Genomic DNA, 20,684 nt, shown 5'->3' with positions numbered 1-20,684 from the left:
GATAGCAATAGGTAGTGACAGGTACTCTTTTTTTAAAAAATTGGGGTCTATTAGACCCTAGATCTCTCCTCTGCCCTCAAAGCATCTGACCACACCAAGATCGGTGTGATAAAATGCTTTCCCAATTTCCCAATGGCGCTGTTTACATCCGGCGAAATCTAAGTCATGAAATGCTCGTAGCTTCCGGTTTCTTAGGCCATGGAGATGTTTGGAGCCACTCTGGTCTCTGATCAGCTCTATGGTCAGCTGGCTGAATCACCGGCTGCATTCTCAGGTTCCCTGTTGAGACAGGAGAACCAGAGAAAAACTCGGAAGACGGTGGGGGGTGGGGGGTGGGGGGGCATTCCCTCCCACTGCTTGTAAAAGCAGTCTAGAGGCTAATTAGCCACTAGGATTGCTTTTACATGAAAGCTGACCGCTGGCTGAAAAGAATGATACCAAGATGATACCTAAACCTGCAGGCATCATTCTGGTATAACCACTCAAAGTCGTGAATGGCGTACCTGAAGACAAAAAAATGGTTAACAATAAAACACAGTAAACGGTAAAGTATAAAAAATTGCATACCTGAAAAGCAAACATGATAAAACATAATAACAATAAAACATTGCAGAATAGAATACAGTAAAAAAGAGCAGAACGATAGAGAGAGAATAGAGAGAGAGAGAACAATAAAATGACAACTATTTTTTTTTATTTTATATATATTTTTTTTTTTTTTACACTTTTTTTGTAACTAACTTTTATAACTGTAACCGGTTCCAGGTTCAGGTCTCTCAAAATGCGATGGCATCTTGGGAGACCCTGTGAAAGTGTGCCTAGTCTGTGCAATGCTGTACCCTACGCTAATACTCAACTAGTGTATGGTAGCGTTCAAAACATTCACCAATGCAAAGACCAGGATTATCAGGACAGGAGGGACAATAATAGCGGGTGTCATGCCTATATCCGCGCTTGCTGCAGTCACAACATCTTTTTTGGGGGGTTCGTTGGGTAGGGGTACTCGGGAGGACATAAAAATGCCTCTCATGCAGCCGACTGCATTTGGTTGGGGATGTGAATGGGGGAATTACGGGTGCTGCAGAAGTGGTGGGTTCCCAAATAGGATTGGCGAATGCAGCAGGAAGGGCATGATGGGCACGACGGGCCTGTTTGTCTTCTTCTTGGTGGCAGCGGGACACTACTTGTGCTTGCCACCTCACCAGCTTGAACTGCATTTATGGGACTGGCCACGTCACCAAGTGTTACTGCAGTGCTGGTTTGACTACGACCGGGGTGTACTAGGCCGCTGGGGCTTGCCAGTTCACCAAAACGCTACCAAAAAAACTGTTAGCGATCGCAGGGATCAGGCCTGACTCTGCGAACGCTGCAGTTATGCTTTTAGTGTTTTGTAAGTGACAGTGATCGATCAATACTGCACTTGGGTGGGCTGGGCTGGGCTGGGCCGGGCGGAGGGGCAAAACGCAGGTGCTAGCAGGTATCTGGGCTGATCCCGCTAACATTGCGTTTTTGGGAACCCTAAACTGCTGGGGACGCTAGTATAGATCTGATCGGATCAGATATTGATCCATTCAGATACTATACCACTAAGGGAGGCGTATGCTACGTGCGTGGGTGTTAGCGGTACTGGCGCTAATCTAACACTACCTGGGGCGACGCATATCACCGCCGGGCAATCAGGGGGCTAAACCTTTATTCGGTAATAAACGGCGGGTGCCCTGACACTATAAACAATAAACGAACTAACCAGCGTCACCCGTAACGGTTATACGGTGATCAGTGGTGAAAGGGTTAACTAGGGGGCAATCAAGGGGTTAAAACATTTATTAGATAGTATATGGGGGTCCCTGTCGCTATAAAACGCTGACGGCGAACCTAAATATTTACGTCCCTAACTAGCGTCACCAGTGACACTAATACAGCGATCAGAAAAATGATCGCTTAGTGACACTGGCGACAGGGGGTGATCAAGGGGTTAAAACTTTATTAGGGGGGGTTAGAGGGGTACCCTAGACCTAAAGGGGGCTAACCCTAACTGCCCTAACACACTAACTGTCACAAACTGACACCACGCAGTAATCAAAAAAAAAAAAACTGCTTGGTGTCAGTGTGACAGAGGAGGAGGGGTGATCAGGGGGGGATCGGGGGGTAAAGGGGGGTGTTTTGTGTGCCTGGCATGTTCTACTGTGTGTGTGTTTGGTGCACTCACATTACAGTCTTCTCTCCTCGGCGCCGGAACGGAAACTGCCGAGCCGAGGAGAGGTGAAATCACTTCCTCCGCTTCTGTTTACATTACAGAAGCCAAGGAAGTCTGTCATTGGCCAGGAGTGATCGCGAGGGGGGAGCCAGGAATGAGTGGCCTCCCCCTCACCTTTGATCGCCCCTGACCTGAATCCGACCGCCGCCGGCACCGGGGGGGGTCTAATCGGACCCCCCACCCGCAGGCAGGCAAGGACGTACATGTAAGCCCTTTTGCCTGCCCATGCCACTCTGCCGACGTACATCATCGTGCGGCGGTCGTCAAGTGGTTAAACAAAAAAAGAGCGACAATTTTGAAAAAAAACAATATTTTTTATTTTTGTTATAATAAATATCCCCCAAGAAAAAAATGCCTTCATCAGTTTAGGCCAATATGTATTCTTCTATATATTTTTGGTAAAAAAAAATCGCAATAAGTGTATATTGATTGGTTTGCGCAAAAGTTATAGCATCTACAAAATAGGGGATAGATTTATGGCATTTTTATTATTTTTAATTTTTTTTACTAATAATGGTGGTGATCTTTTTAGCGGGACTGCGACACTGCGGCAGACAGACCAGACACTTTTGACACATTTTTGGGACCATTGACTTTTATACTGCACTGATTACTGTGTAAATGTCACTGGCAATTAAGGGGTTAACACTAGGGGGCGATTAAGGATTCAAATGTGTTCCCTGGGAGGTGTTTCAAACTGTGGTGGGATGGGACTGACTGGAGGAAGAGAAAGATTACTGTTCCTAAACACTAGTTAAAAAAAACCCACGTTCTGGCTCTCTGTGGAGCCATCGCAGGTGGCCAGCGGACATCCTGGCCACCGGCCACACATATCGGCTCCAGCGTTGTGCCGCGCACCCCCTAGAGCTCCTAAAGCAGGCGACGTACAATGACGGTGATTTGCCCAAGAGAGCAAACACGCCGCAGTACAACTGGGCGGCTGATCTTCAAGTGGTTAAAATCACTGCTCCTTAAAAAACAATCTTTTTTTTTTTTTATTGATACATGTTCCCCAGGGCAGTACTCAGACGTCCATACCCCTTTTATGGCCAATTACTTGCATTCAAAATGGGCACTTTTGATTTTTCCTGTTCGGCTCCCATAGACTTCAATGGGCTTCGCTGTTCGGGTTAGAACATTTCTCCTGTTCCAGAGTTCTGCTGCGAACCGAACAGGGGGATGTTCGGCCAATCCCTGGACATTATTTAAATTAGGAAAATGTCATTCTCCTGGTCACAGTTCCTAATAACCCCATAAAAAAAGGGAGCACTGCACGCACAGGCCTGTGCTCTGACGTGGTCCAGATTAATGCCCTGTACACACGGTCGGACTTTGTTTGGACATTCCGACAACAAAATCCATGGATTTTTTCCGATGGATGTTGGCTCAAACTTGTCTTGCATACACACGGTCACACAAAGTTGTCGGAAAATCCGATCGTTTTAAACGCAGTGACGTAAAACATGTACGTCGGGACTATAAACGGGGCAGTGGCCAATAGCTTTCATCTCTTTATTTATTCTGAGCATGCGTGGCACTTTGTCTGTCGGATTTGTGTACACACGATCAGAATTTCCGACAACGGATTTTGTTGTCGGAAAATTTTATCTCCTGCTCTCCAACTTTGTGTGTCAGAAAATCCGATGGAAAATGTCCGATGGAGCCCACACACGGTCGGAATATCCGACAACACGCTCCGATCGGACATTGTCCATCGGAAAATCCGACCGTGTGTACGGGGCATAAGGCTCCAGGAGTTCATCCAAGCACCCAGGGCCCATGCTAAATGGAGGCCCAGGTCAATGGTGCATGGTAATTAACACATTAACTCTTCTTCAGCAGGTAGCTTAGCCCTCAACATCTGCTAAATAATGTTACCATGGGTGATACAATGATGAGACATTGAGTATCTTTCAACTTTACTTGAAGAGTACAAGTTCTACAAGAGAACAATTGTAAACAGTGCTGGCAATAGCAAACAGTTCAGAAATTCCCCAAAAACACAATTAATCCACGCTTCCTCTAAAGAAGACAAAAGCAGCCAGCAATAATTTGTTGATGACAAATGCAAAGATAAAAAAGTCCTACTATGCAGTGCTAATCAAATATACTAAATGGCATTCAAAACACATATAGTGAATATTAGCAAAAACATATAAAGTCCATATAATGAATATTGGAAGGACTGATGAAAGACTCACACCAGCTTTAGTGTGATGAAGAAAGCACACAGCACCACAGTGTTTCCAGCAAGTCCTCTTACCGGAAAAGTTGGACCCTCAAAATTATAGAGTAGTTGTATAAGCATGTGACATAGATCTATCAACTCATCACTGAACATCAGGTAGAAAGGCTCCCATCAACTATCAATGAGCTGTATCTCATGTGGCGATGTCTGCTGATGAGGAAACGTGTTAGCAGGGGACCTGATGTATGACGCAAGCATGCTACTAGCTGTGGTCATTTTGATCAAATTGTTTGAATGCCTGTTATTATTGATGTTTGTAAGTACATTCTTAATGAAGCCTTTGAACTATTCTTAACATGCTATACTATAGGAGTTTTTATGTTTATTACTCTGGTGATATCTATGTAAATCGGAAGCTGGCGCTAATGTACAGTCGTGGAGCTGCTCGTTTGAATCTACATGTACAGCTCATTGATGGTTATTGGGAACCATTCTACCTGATGTTCGGTGCTGAGTTGTGGATAGATCTATGTCACATGCTTATATGACCACTCTATAATTTAACAACTTTTCCGGGAAGAAGTCTTGCCAGAAAAACCCTGGTATTCACAACACAAGGCTCCGTGAGTCCAATCCCTCCCCCAGGCTCAAGGGGAAGCTCTGCTCCTTAGAGGTCCATCCTTCCTCTAACAGCTGATGGCACTTAGATTGGCTCTGATAAAATAGATTAGTTAGCTTTTGAAATATATTATTTCGGGAAAATCAGGTTCCTCCTCATTTTTATATTTTGTATAGCATTCAAAACATCTTGGTTCCTTAAAATGTAGACAAATGGGTTGAGCATTGGAACCACAGCCGTATAAAGCAAGGTCAGCAACTTGTCCAGTTCCTTGGAACCTTCCGATTCTGGTTTGCCATACAATATAATGACTGGACCATAGAATAATATTACTGTGGTGAGGTGGGAGGTACAACTGGAATAAGCTTTCAGTCGTCCCTCTGAGGAATTAATTTTTCGTACGGTGGAGATGATGAATACATAGGAGGTCATAATAAGCAAAAAAGAAAAAGATGTCAACAGTACATCCTGACATAACAGAAATATGTTTCTGCTTGTAGCATCACTAGAGGTTATTGAATACAGTTCTTTCACATTACAAAATAAATGGTTTGTGTGAGACACTAGGATAATAGAGATGTGGTTAACACATTGATTATTGCATTAGTCAGTGATATACAGTGGGGACGGAAAGTATTCAGACCCCCTTAAATTTTTCACTCTTTGTTATATTGCAGCCATTTGCTAAAATCATTTAAGTTCATTGTTTTCCTCATTAATGTACACACAACACTATATTGACAGAAAAACACAGAATTGTTGACATTTTTGCAGATTTATTAAAAAAGAAAAACTGAAATATCACATGGTCCTAAATATTCAGACCCTTTGCTGTGACACTCATATATTTGTTGTAAATAAGATTTCGCGCAAACACATAAAGTGAATAATAATTAATAAGTGTTGGCTGATAAGCCACGTGAATAATATACAACCAATAAAAACAATATTCAAAGTGTCCAATAGTGATAACAATAAAGAGTGAAGGCTTCTAATTTCCAGTTAGACAATGCAGTGATAAATCAGCTGGATGATAGACTTCCACATATACTCAGTGGTCAAATAAATTCCTTCCCTTTATAAAAGGTCTCCCATTGCCCTTACCTTAAAGGCCTTAAGATAAAGCCTTAGTGTAGATAAAAGGTGATGGTCTAGGAGTAGTTGGGAGGTATCCACTGGTTGTGGTTCCTGGTGAGTGGATGCTTTAGCCACTTCTGGTTAAGGGCAATTCAGGATCCTGAGCTCCAGTCCAACCGAGTGGGGAAAAAAGGAACAAGGGGGCTCCCAATGGTGTAGTTCGTTTATAAAATTTTTTATTAAATCAAAAAGGAAAACACTTTCCAAACGGTGAATAAAAACATCCACACTGTGGATACAGTGTGGGGCGGTGACAAGCAAAGATGGCGGCGGAACGCCGTCACCTGGTGCAAAGCTTCCGGTTCACACTAACAGCAATTCTGGGTCAAAGCAGTGTGTAGTGTTGTATGCGATGGCTAACGGGATCCTACGCGTTGCGTCACGTGACCTCGTGACTTCATCAGGGATTCTGATTGGTCGAGACCTCCGTGAGTTTATAGTATTTAACTCAGGTGCTGTCCATTTCTTCTGATCATCCTTGAGATGGTTCTACACCTTCATTTGAGTCCAGCTGTTTTTGATTATACTGATTAGACTTGATTAGAAAAGCCACACACCTGTCTATGTAAGACCTTACAGCTCACAGTACACGTCAGAGCAAATGAGAATCATGAGGTCAAAGGAACTGCCTGAAGAGCTCAGAGACAGAATTGTGGCAAAGCACAGATCTGGCTAAGGTTACAAAAAAATTCTGCTTCACTTAAGGTTCCTAAGAGCACAGTGGCCTCCATAATCCTTAAATGGAAAACATTTGGGATGACCCCTCCTAGAGCTGGCCGTCCGGCCAAACTGAGCTATCGGGTGAGTAGAGACTTGGTGAGAGAGGTAAAGAAGAACCCAAAGATCACTGTGGCTGAGCTCGAGAGATGCAGTCGGGAGATGGGAGAAAGTTGTAGAAAGTCAACTATCACTGCAGCCCTCCACCAATTGGGGCTTTATGGCAGAATGGCCCGATGGAAGCCTCTCCTCAGTGCAAGACACATAAAAGCCTGCATGGAGTTTGCAAAAAAAAAACACCTGAAGCACTCCAAGATGGTGAGAAATAAGATTCTCTGGTCTGATGAGACCAAGATAGAACTTTTTGGCCTTAATTTTAAGCGGTATGTTTGGAGAAAACCAGGCACTGCTCATCACTTGTCCAATACAGTCCAAACAGTGAAGCATGGTGGTGGCAGCATCATGCTGTGGGGGTGTTTTTCAGCTGCAGGGACAGGACAACTGGTTGCGATCGAAGGAAAGATGAATGTGGCCAAGTACAGGGATATCCTGGATGAAAACCTTCTCCAGAGTGCTCAGGATCTCAGACTGGGCCGAAAGTCTACCTTCCAACAAGTCAAAGACCCTAAGCACACAGCTAAAATAACAAAGGAGTGGCTTCACAACAACTCCATGACTGTTCTTGAATGGCCCAGCCAGAGCCCTGACTTAAACCCAAATGAGCATCTCTGGAGAGACCTAAAAATGGCTGTCCACCAATGTTTACCATCCAAACTGACAGAACTGGAGACGATCTGCAAGGAGGAATGGCAGAGGATCCCCAAATCCAGGTGTGAAAAACTTGTTGCATCTTTCCCAAAAAGACTCATAGCTATATTAGATCAAAAGGGTGCTTCTACTAAATACTGAGCAAAGTCTGAATACTTAGGACCATGTGATATTTCAGTTTTTCTTTTTAAAAAATCTGCAAAAATGTCAACAATTCTGTGTTTTTCTGTCAATATGGGGTGCTGTGTGTACATTAATGAGGAAAAAAATGAACTTAAATGATTTTAGCAAATGGCTGCAATATAACAAAGAGTGAAAAATTTAAGGGGGTGTGAATACGTAAGTAAGGAATAATTGTAATGGCTTACAGACTGCAATATATCGGTCATATGACATGGAGGTCAGTAGAAATATATCACAACCAGCTGACAATGAGAAGAAGTATATCTGAGTCATACAAGCGGAGAAAGAAAGCCAATGATCCTGTGTTAGGACTCGGAGTATGGAGAGCAGTTTTGGAAGAGTAACTGAAACATATATAACATCACTAATAGCAAAATTATTCAAGAAGAAATAAATTGGAGTATGAAGCTGGGGAACCAGACACACCAATACAGCAATGGTCATGTTTCCAAGGAGCAAAGAAAAATGTTCCCCTCAATGGGACTTTGACAGACCACCAACTCTATTTAGTAAAAAATAGTGTATTTTAATGATATACAGTAAAAAGGCATAAAAGTGTCTACACAATACAAAAATACATTCCATAAAGAAACAAGACAAGAAATATACAAATATGAATCATCATGTCATATGTACTCTCCTAGGGGTGGTGTACCCCAATACCCGATGCGTTTCCAGTATTCTGACACCTTCATCAGGGGTTTGAGAGTTGAGAATGATGGAAATGTTTTACAAATGTCTGAATTCAAATGGGATGATTCTATGTTCAAACAGCACTAAAGATGATTAAATCAAGTGAAGTATTCCATGGACGCCAGACCATAATAGTGGAAGGGTTGTAAGCGTACTGTGTTTCCAGCATCAATGTTAGGCACAAATGTTAGGGGCAGGTGAGCGTTAGAGTTTTCCATATGGACTCCATAACAAGCGGATAAATATCCGGACGTCCCAAAGTGGTTAGCCTAACTATGGATGTCCATAGTAAATATCATCTGATGTCAGTGCTTGCAAAGGCCTTAGGCACTGGTGGTGGTGCCCTGAAATATGTTCTTAGAAGCCATCAACATGAACATTGAGGAGGAATAGGATAGTTACTCAGCATAACAGGATAGTCACTCAGCATAGGCAGTCTTAAAGGGATCTCACATTCATAGAAAAATTAATCGGTTACATCAGCATCAGGTGCTTGGTAGCTGGTGATCCAAGACTGATTAATTTTTATGAAGGTGAGCCGATCAACTGAGTCTGTGGACAGGCACACTCTGTGATCGGTTACAAAGCCTCCAGCAGCACTGAATGTGTGTTCAGAAAGAACGCTGGATGCAGAACAGGCCAGTAGCTCAATTGCATATTGTGCAAGCTCTGACCAGTGATCCATCCTCAAGACCCAGTAACTCAGTGGATTTTCGGTTGGAAAGGTCTCCAAGTCTGATCTTGCCTGTAGATATTCCTGCACCATGTAAATCAGACGCTGGCAATGGTTGCTGGAACCGATCAGACCTTGGGGCTGCGGACTAAAGAATTGCCCAAACGAGGGGGCGTGGCCGGCCGGAGAGGAAGATGGACGCCTAAGCTCACAGCTCGCCAGCCAGGGGACACAATCCAGCGCAATCGGCCGCAGCAACGACGCCATCCTCACACATCCTCACTCCTCACCTTCAGGGGACAACGATGCAGGCATCCAGAAAGAGATTTACCGACCACAGGCCCCAGAAACTGACCGAATTTGCCTATAAGCCGGCGGGCCGGGAAATCCAAGATGGCGCCGACCAGGCCGCGCCGCGCGGACCTTACACGGACCTCCCGGACGCTTCCACGGCTGATTACTCGGATCAAGGTACTGTACCTGACCCATCCCAGAACCCGGAGGGTGACCCCCTCCCCAGCAGCCCAGCCAAAGCTAAAATGCGGCTGGACACGCCGCCGCACCGGTCACAACACCAACAAATTGAGGCCCAGGCTCCTACTCCCTTCTCCATAGACCAGGCCCTGATCTCCTCTATGGCATCCTTCCCTACCTCAGGGCAACCAGTCATGGATACCACATTGAAGGACATGCTGATCTCCCTCCAGACCTCCCTCATGACGGACCTCTCATCCATGTTCCACAGAATCACCTCTGATATTCACTTGCTAGATAACAGGGTGACTAACACTGAGAGAGGGATACAGGCATGCACATCCACAGTTAATGAAATCATTGATGCCTATGACACAGTTAAAGAAGAACAGGCATGGATGCGGGCCAAGCTGGCCGATTTAGAAGACAGGTCCCGTAGGAACAACATAAAGTTGAGGGGTGTCCCCGAAACCATACTCCCCGCGGACTTGCCGAGATACGCAAAAGAAATGATGCATATTGTGATTCCTGAAGCGTCCCCGCGTGATGTAATCATAGATAGGATTCACAGAATTGCCAAGCCTGCCCACCTAGCAACCTCGGTCCCCAGAGACGTCCTAATGAGGGTCCACTTCTACCACATTAAAGAGAAACTCCTCATGGGGCTCAGAGCTAAATCACCCTTACCTGCTCCCTACACTGGCATCCAACTCTTTCCCGACTTGTCCAAGTACACCTTCCAATCGAGAAGACATCTTAACCCGATAACCAAAAGCCTGCAAAACCACAAGCTACAATATAAATGGCGCTACCCCGCAACCATCCTTATTGTACACAATGGCCAAACGCACGCCATTGGGGATCTAGAAAAGGGCCTAAAGCTTCTCCACTCTTGGCGGATAATCCCCGAGTTATCCAAACCACCTCCTTCAGACAGGGGACCCACTACGTCCCGCAACTCGCAAAACCGCAATCTCAACTGAGGGTGTATACACCACTACCACACTTGGCCGCTAACACTCATTATGGCTCCCCTGAGCGCTGGCAACCTGATTCTGATTCTCTTGCCTTCTTCTCCCGGTATCACTGACTCTCTGTACCCCCTAATAGAGGATTACACGGTGTTCTTCACCCCCTCTAGAGATCCTTCTACCACTAGAAGCACCACCTCCAACAACTAAACCGAACTTCCCACTATTGGATCATATCGACAAGCCTCACCACCTGTATTATACTATACAAGTTATTGTTCTACCACTGACTTTTTTTTTTCTCTCTTCCTTATCTCCTTTTCTTATCATTTTTTACTGCATTTTAACACATTGCTCTATTCGCAGTATTCTAGTCCTATCTTGTTTCAGCCGTCCAGTCTGCCAAGAAGATACCACCAATCCCTTGACCCAGGATCCTCCTGCACCTACTTCCACGACCAGCCTACTACCGCTGCAACCTACCCTCAAGTCTCGTACTTCTGCTACCCACCTGCTGAATCCCAACGCCAGGTACCTCCGGAACTACCCACCGTCAACTAACTGTAAGTGTTGTGCACAACTCACACCGCAAGATGCCAATCACCATTCTCTCCTTGAACGTCAACGGGCTAAACCATCCCGCCAAACGTCACTCACTGTGGAAAACCGCCTCGGCTCTCCACGGCGACGTGCTTTGTATCCAGGAAACCCACCTGCTACATTCCAATACACCCTTATGCAACAACTATATATATCCACACATCTTCCATGCCACACACCCCACTAAATCAAGAGGGGTCATGATAGCATTTCGGGACACTTTAGACTTCCAACTCCTTGATTCAATCTCAGACCCAGAAGGTCGGTTTATTATCCTAATCTGCACAATCAACAAAGCAACTTATACCCTAATCAATATATACGCCCCGAACTCCCACCAAATGAGATTCCTCCACAAAGTTCTTCGCTCTGCCAACACTATCCGAAAAGGCCACCAGATCATCTGTGGAGACTTCAATCTAGTACCAGACGTCTTGATGGACTCCACCTCACCGACTAAACGCCGTGACTCTCCTTTAAAGAAATTCATCGCCTCCCAGGACCTGTATGATGTCTGGAGATGTCACCACGGCTCTGAACGTGACTTTACTTTTTTTTCACCCAGACACCGCTCGTACTCAAGAATAGACCTGTTCCTTTCTGACAAATGCATTTTGCAAAAAATTTCTGCTTCTCAGATCCACACCACGACATGGTCGGACCATGCCCCCATATCTATCACATTACAAGACACCAATTTCCAACAAAATACGTTTCTCTGGCGTGCTAACAACTATATTATACAAAACGACACATACGCCCCAGAAATTTCAAAACACATCAATGAATTCTTTTCCTTGAACAAAGGCTCGGTACCCGACCCTGCCGTGGTGTGGAGCGCTCACAAAGCATTCATACGAGGGATGTTAATTAAACTTGGTTCTCAGCATAAGAGGAAGAGGACGCAGCAGATAGACAAACTGACAACCCAGATAGCGACCCTAGAGGACAGGCTCAAAAAAGACCCCCGAGACCCACAGGCCAACCAACTACTAAACCTCAGGCAGGAACTTAGAACTCTACTTCTCCACTCCTACGAATTCCTTCACAGGAAAATCAAAGCGTCTTCATACTCCACCTCCAACAAAGCTGGCAAGAAACTCTCCCAACGACTAAAAGGTAGACGCACCAAAACTAAAATAACCCAACTCATTCACCCCCATACCCACACCCCCTTAAGCAACCCCCAAGACATAGCTGATGCCTTCAGCACATACTATGAAGACCTCTACAACCTGAAACAGGACCCCCATACCCCACAACCCTCCCAGGACGAAATAGATCACTTCCTCTGCAAACTAAATCTACCCAAACTGACTGAGAAACAACTGACCTCCTTAAATGCCCCATTCACTGACCAAGAAATTAAAAAAACCATAGACTCCCTCCCCAGCGGGAAAGCACCAGGCCCCGACGGAATAACCGGGGAATATTACAAACAATTTCATTCACAATTGATCCCACATCTTAGTGACCTATTCAATAATGCTGCCTCCTCTTCTACCTTTTCGCCAGAATATTTAAAAGCGTTAGTTATCACGATACCGAAACCAGGGAAACAGTCGAATGTCCCCCAAAACTTCCGTCCCATCTCCTTACTCAACCTCGACCTCAAACTATACGCCAAATCTATAGCAACAAGATTACTCAAAATTATGCCCACAATTATAAACCAAGACCAAACAGGATTCACAAAAGGCAGACAAGCCTCAGATGCCACCAGGAGGATGATTAACCTTATTCATCACGCTGAGTCCACCGGAACGCCTTCTCTGCTCCTTTCCCTGGATGCAGAGAAGGCATTCGATAGGGTTCACTGGTCCTACCTAGCGTCGGTCCTCCGGAAGTTTGGATTTCAAGGCCAGATTCTCGGTGCCATTATGGCTTTATATTCCAACCCCGAAGCTCAGGTTTACACGGAAGGCATGCTATCCCGACCATTCCCAATTACAAACGGTACCCGCCAAGGTTGCCCCCTATCCCCCCTCATATTCAACATGGTCATGGAACCCCTAGCAGAACATATCCGCTCTAACGCCGACATCTCGGGCATAAAGATTGGCCCTCACCACCACAAAATTAGCCTGTTTGCGGATGATGTTATCCTCATCCTCACCAACCCGACTGTTTCCCTGGCAGAAGTACAAAAGATGCTAAATTGGTTTAGCTCGATATCATATTACAAAATCAATACGACTAAATCCTTCATACTAGACATCAAGGTGGACGCTACTATAAGAAACCTCCTACAAGCCCAATACTCATTCGCCTGGGCAGACTCCGACATATCATATCTAGGCATACAACTACCGAGGACGACTAAAAAACTCTATACATGTAACTTTCTGCCACTCCTCCAAAACATTCAAGCGACCACACAAAACATAGCGAAACACGAACTCTCCTGGACAGGTCGCCTTGCGGCCTTTAAAATGATCTGCCTTCCCCAGATACTCTACTACTTCCGAACCATTCCTATCCCCCTACCCACCACATTCTTCAGATCCCTTCAGACATTGTTTAATAAATTCCTCTGGAAAGAAAAGAGACCCAGATGTGCCCATACAAAACTGATCAAACACAGACTGGTAGGAGGCTCGAGCTCAATAGACTTTGAGGACTACCACCTAGCAGCTATTCTGGCCCAACTACCCTGCTGGTTTAAACCATCCCCGTCCACTCTATGGGGCCACATTGAACAATCTTCACTCATAATACCAAACCTAAAAACATGGCTGTTAAGCATTCCCCTAGGCGCTCCAATCCCGAAATCCCTGTCTCCCACCGTGAAAGCCTCAGCACAGGCATGGAAAAAAACGTCATCCCAAATGCAATACTCTCCCACCACACCACAATCCCACATCCCCATAAAATCCTTACTCCACCTAATGCCAGAAATCTCACTTTCATCTTGGATCCTTAAAGGTATAAACTACATACAAGACATACTACAAGAAAACCACATCAAATCATTTCCTCAACTTCAAACCACATACGACATACCCGCATCCGAATACTTCACCTACCTCCGTATACGTCACTGCCTGCAAAATATACCATTCCCCATCTATAATATACACCCCAAGACTTGGGAATACCTCACCGACCCCGACACAAAAATTAAAGGCATCTCATATTTTTATAATAATCTACACCAAAAACGTACCTTTACCAAAATGCCACCCCACCACACCTGGGAAAATGACCTTGCCAAAAAGTTTACAGACACACAATGGCAACAAGCCCTCAAGACTATCTACAAATCCACCAAATGCGCGGCCCTATGGGAACTCACACAGAAGATTACACTAAGATGGTATCTGACCCCCGCCCGCATAACATCTTTTAACCCTCAAATCCCTAATACTTGCTGGAGATGTAAATCTTCCACATGCGACCTATTACATGTCTTCTGGTCGTGCACCAAACTCCGCAAATACTGGGAAGACACCTTCCACGTAATCTCGACCATCACTCAAATCACGACCCCTCCAACACCGGCCCTAGCGATCCTCAACCTCACTATTGAGGACTTTCCTCACCCCCTCCAATCCACAATCACCCACATCCTCATGGCAGCCAGACTCAATATAGCTAGACACTGGAAATCTGACACACATCTGACGATTACGCAAGTCACAGACTTGGTATCACTACACTACAGTTACGAGACCACCACAGCCACACTATCTGGGCAAGCCACTAAAATACGCACAGCATGGCAACCTTGGACCGACTGGACTAGAAACTGCGCACCCCGCGCACAAACGGCTGTTCTGATCCTCCTTCTTGACCGAGCAATACCCATCACTATCTAAGAATGTTATGACACCTTTATAACTGAAAAATTTCAGTTTTTCTTTTTCCTCCTTTTCCATTGTTTGGAACTTTCGTGTCCACCACAGAAGGGTCCGCTTCACTCCTGTGCCACTAAAGGTCCCACATGGGGTGACACACTTGTGAAGTGGACCGAATAAGACCTATCAGAGTTTTTATTCCTGTTAGCATTAACGAAATGACACGACTATTACTTACATTAATATATATATGTTTTTACTAGATCCCGGTTTGTGGATAGAAGTTCATATCTATGATTGTTATACAGACGTCGTTGCACGACGTACAATGTTTAATTGTACAATGTACTCTTTAAAAATCTAATAAAAATATGGAAACAAAAAAAAAAAAGAATTGCCCAAACGCATCCGTCAGACAGCCACCTTCTCCACCACTCCTTCTGTGACTGACCGAAGCCTCAGCAACACATTGTCCAGGAGGACCAGGAAATTGTATCCTCCCAGGCTCTGGAAACGCATTGCACAAACCTTTCTGCAAGGCCTCCCAAAGGTGTTTTATCCTCTGCTCCCTCTGCGAAGGCTGGATAAGTTCTGCAACCTTACCCTTGTAACGTGGATCAAGAAGTGTTGCCAGCCAGTAATGATCCCCCTCCTTGATACCAGGAACCCAAGGGTCCTTTCACAGGCTTTGCAGGATCAGGGAGGCCATGCAGCGAAGCTCTGCTGAGGCATTCGATCCGGAGTCCTCTAGGTCACTAAGGATGACATGATCCACAGCCACCTCCTCCCAGCCCACGTACAAGTCCATGGGTTTCTGGGGACTGAAAACGATCCCTTGAAGACTGCTGCTGATGCTGATTGGTAGGCTCCACCTCCATGTTGACACAATCCTCATCCTCCTCCTCCTCATCATCTGCCTGTGTGATCGGCAGGCCCGCAGGAATAATGTCTGGATAAAGGGGGCCTTGAGAGGTAAGGAAGTCCTCCTCTTCCTCCCTCTGTTCTGCCTCAAGTGCCCTGTCCATTATTCCATGAAGCGTGTGCTCAAACAGGAAGACAAGAGAGACAGTATCACTGATGCATGCACTGTCACTGCTCACCATCCTCGTGGCCTCCTCAAATGGTGACAGGACAGTGCATGCATCCTTGATCAGTGGCGAAAAAAAGACAAGCTCCCCTGACCCTGTCCTGGTGCCATACTCACACTGGTACTCATTGATGGCCCTCTGCTGCATGTGCAGCCGCTGCAGCATGGCCAACGTTGAGTTCCACCTGGTGGGCATGTCACAAATGAGGCGGTTCTTGGGCAGGTTGCATTTCTTTTAAAGGTCAGCCAGCCGAGCACTGGCATTATATGACCGGCAGAAATGCCCACGGACTTTACTGGCCTGCCTCAGGAGATCCTGTAAGCCCAGGTACCTGCACAAGAAAAGTCGCACCACCAAATTAAGGATGTGAGCCAAACAGGGAATATGGGTGAAGTGTCCCTGTCAGAGGGCGGAGAGGAGGCTGGTGCCATTGTCGCAAACCACCATTCCTGGCTGGAGCTGGCATGGCGTCAACCACCTCTGAGTCTGCCCCTGCAGAGCTGACAGAATCTCTGCCCCAGTGTGGCTCCTATCCCCTAAGCAGACCAACTCAAGCACCACATGGCTTTTTGCCTGAGTGCTTGCGTAGCCCCTTGAATGCCTACGGAGCACAGCTGGTTCCGAGGACTAACCTGCGGAGGAAGAGGTCATAGAGGAAGAAGAAGAGGAGGGGGTGGAGGAGAGAGGTGTGGCAGAATCACCACTACTAGCATTTTGGAGGCGTGGTGGCGGAACAAGCTCCAACAATACTTCACCCTGTCCTGCATCCTTCCCAGCTGCCAGCAGAGTTACCCAGTGCGCCATGAAAGAAAGGTAGCGTCCCTGTCCATGCCTGCTGGACCATGAGTCAGCTGTAATATGCACCTTAGCGCTGACCGCCCTGTCCAACGAGGCCAAGACATTGCCTTCCACATGCCAGTAGAGAGCCGAAATGGCCTTCCGTGAAAAGAAATGGCATTTGGGAACCTGCCACTGAGGTTCCGCACATTCCACAAATTCAGGAAAGGGGGCAGAGTCTACCAGATGAAAAGGCAGCAGTTGGAGTGCTAGCAATTTAGCCAAGCTAGCATTCAGCCGCTGAGCATGTGGATGGCTGGGGGACAGAATTTCTTTCGACAGTTTAGCAACTGGGGCAGGGAAATTTGCCTGCTACAATCAGATGTTGGTGTAGCGAAAACAAGTACGTGGCAAACCTAATTCTACACCTTCATTCCTCTCAGTGCAGGTTTCTGAGAGCACTGAAGGTATAGTGGGGTTGGAGATCCCAGCTGATGAGGAGCAAGGAGAGGTGTGGGTCTTTTAAGTACTGTTGCCAACGGACTGCATGGGAGGTCGACATATGTCTGGTCAAGCATGTGGTGCCCAAGCAGCTGCTGTTTTAGCCATGCTTGATACGCTTCAGACATATATTGCAAACAGCAACCGTGCGATCTGCTGCACACATGTCAAAAAAGGCCCACACCAAAGTACTTTTCAAAATATGTGGGGAGTCAGCAGCACCCTGCACATACGGAGCTCTGCGGTGTGATGCAGTTGGGTGGCTGCCCTTAAGCTGGCCCCTGGAGGGCATCCTGCCTCGTTGGAGATGTGCCTCCTCCTCTTCCTCCTCTCTTCTATCAGGCACCCATGTAGAGTCAGTGACCTCATTGTCCCCTCCCTCCTTGTCACTGGAGCAAACCTGGCAGTATTCTGCAGCTGGGGGAACATGACTATCAGTTTCTTATCCTTCTTGGGCACCCCCTCTCTCTGGGCTCACGTTACTGCCTTCCTCAACCCAGGTACCATCATCGGAGCCTTCAAAATGCTGGGCATCCTCCTGCAGCATGTACCCGACACTGTGGTCGAATAGTTCGGGGGACTCCTCCGTATATGATGGTGGGGCTAGGGAAGGAGTGACTGATGACATTAAGCCGATGGAATAGGCCACTTTGGCAGCTTCATTGGCAGGCAAACTACTCTGAGCCTGGGTGACAGAGGATGAGGAGGATGAGGATGGCTTAGTTATCCACTCTACCAACTCTTCTGCATGTTGTGGATCAACACGGCCAGCTGCCAAATAAAAGGACAAGCGTGCCCCACGGCCATGTGCTGAGGATGCACCGTGTCCATGACCAGCACTGTTGGCTGTAAACACAGAGCCTGCTTGCCCTCTTTTAGTGGCCTGTGAATATCTACCTCTCCTTGGTGGCCTTCCAAACATGCTGTAAAATTTTATTAGCAAAACACCGCCTGAAGTTTACTAGAAAAAGTACACCAGGAATGGCTTGCAGTCAGATATAGGCTTGGCTAGACTAGAATGCAGTGGATATATATGTAGGAGACTGTATATATATTTTATGCACTGCAGATCACTGAATCACCTGCCTGCCTGCCTGCCTGAAAGTATATTTGAAAACGTACACCAGGAATGGCCTACAGTCAGATATAGGCTTGGCTAGACTAGAATGCAGTGGATATATATATGTAGGAGACTGTATACATATTTAATGCACTGCAGATCCCTGAATCACCTGCCTGCCTGCCTGCCTGCCTGCCTGAAAGTGTATTTGAAAACGTACACCAGGAATGGCCTGCAGTCAGATATAGGCTTGGCTAGACTAGAAAGCAGTGGATATATATGTAGGAGATTGTATATATATTTTATGCACTGCAGCTCACTGAATCACCTGCCTGCCAGAAGTATATTAGAATGGCTTGCAGTGAGATATAGCTAAATTGTATGCAGTGGATATATATCCATATATCCATATATATAGACTGACTATATATACATTAAATACACTGCAGCTAACTGAATCACCTGCTTGCCTGAAGTATATTAGAAACAGTACACCAGGAACAGCCTGCAGTCAGATCTAGCTAAACTGGATACAGTGTGTGTGTGTGTGTATATATATATATATATATATATATATATATATATATATATATATATATATATACACAAGCCTGGATGTATATATATACTAAATACACTGCAGCTAACTGAATCGTCTGCCTGCTCAATCTAAATGAAATGACACTCTCTCTCGGTCAACGCCAGCAACACACTACACAGGGCCGACGTGCAGGCGGCCTTTTATAGTGTGGGGCGTGGACTTAACCCCCTGAGCCATAATTGGCCAAAGGTACCCTGCCTTTGGCCTATTATGGCTCTCTTTGCTGACAGCGCTGTGATTGGCCAAAGCCAAAGCATGCAGGTCATAGTGCATGCTTGGCCAATCATCAGACAGCAATGCACTGTGATGTCGCAGTGCATTATGGGGCGTGACACGCCGTTCGAACTTGGCACGAACGCCCCATAATGGTCTTATTTCGACGAATGATCGAACAGACAATGTTCAAGTCAAACTCATCCCTAGTGTGCTCTATAATCTATTTTGTACTGGATTTTCAAAGTAAACATTAATTGCATTACACAGAGATCTCATACTCATTTGGTGGATTGATTGGAAGCCCACAGTTGATGTGGATCTCAGTTTGAAGAGAAGTGTATAACACAGCAGGAGTGACTCACTCTACTTTCACTATATATATATATATATTAAAGGCTCTTATTTGCCACACATAATAATGACAAGCAGTATACAGTAATAGCTGACCAGTACATTTCTTACCGTACAAACATTCCTGAGTATTCATTTCGTACAATACTATCTTTGCGTATACATGTGTGGCATCAACCTGTTCATTAACATATTAAAAACTTTTACAAAAAACAAAAAACTACAACTTGGAGTGCATTGTTACAATTAAAAGGTTTCCCAATTAAGTCATCCGGGTTAAAGCCTGGTACACGCAGAGCGAAAATCATGGTTCAGCAAGAATTGACCGACTTTCTGTCCGTGTGTACTGCCATCTGTTCAACAGAAGCTGGTCTAACAACCGACTTCTGCCACCCAGTCATGCTGGAAAACCAGCATTCTCTCAGCACTTGCAGTCATTGGCTGCAAGCGCTGATCATTTTTTTTCAGCTGATCAGTTAATTAAGTGGAGGAAATCCCTGCATCAAAATCATTTCTGTTGATGCGGGGATCTGTCAGTTTTTTTCTCGTTCAACCCATTCAAAAGCATGATGTTAAAACACTTAATCAAGTTGACGAGAATCCCACAGCTGCTCCAATAACCATTTGTAAGCAGGCTGCCCAATTTCCATACATGTGTCCTGCACATGCAGCAGAGCTCTTGCCTACAGACAAAGCTTCAGGGTCACCCATTGGTTCAGGTGCCCAAGCTTACGCAATGTTCACATGCACAGATCCTGACCTGAGGCAACTCTCCCGGTCACAGTTCCTATTAACCCTTGAACACCCAGAACACTGCACACACAGGCCTTTGCTTTAACATTATACATATTAGGGCTCCAGGAGTCCATCTGAGCACCCAGGGACCATGCTAAATGGGGGCCCAGGTCACCTGGTGCATGTTCCACGAGGGGGTTCTCTTTTACCGCCTGGAGGATGATTCCTTTTCCCTAACCACCACCCGTTCCTCAGCCGACCAGGGATCTTATACTGTA

General features: G+C 45.7%; 1 pseudogene; it reads right to left on the bottom strand.

The window, feature by feature from the left end:
- Nucleotides 1–5,193: 5,193 nt before the first annotated feature.
- LOC141106649 (olfactory receptor 1J21-like) lies at nt 5,194–9,512 on the bottom strand (annotated as a pseudogene).
- Between the last annotated feature and the right edge of the window lie 11,172 nt (nt 9,513–20,684).

This window comes from Aquarana catesbeiana, linkage group LG08 (assembly GCF_042186555.1).
Source record: "Aquarana catesbeiana isolate 2022-GZ linkage group LG08, ASM4218655v1, whole genome shotgun sequence".
Classification (NCBI taxonomy): domain Eukaryota; kingdom Metazoa; phylum Chordata; class Amphibia; order Anura; family Ranidae; genus Aquarana; species Aquarana catesbeiana.
The sequence above is the reverse complement of the archived record's forward strand: the minus strand, read 5'-3'. Positions and strand labels throughout refer to the sequence as shown.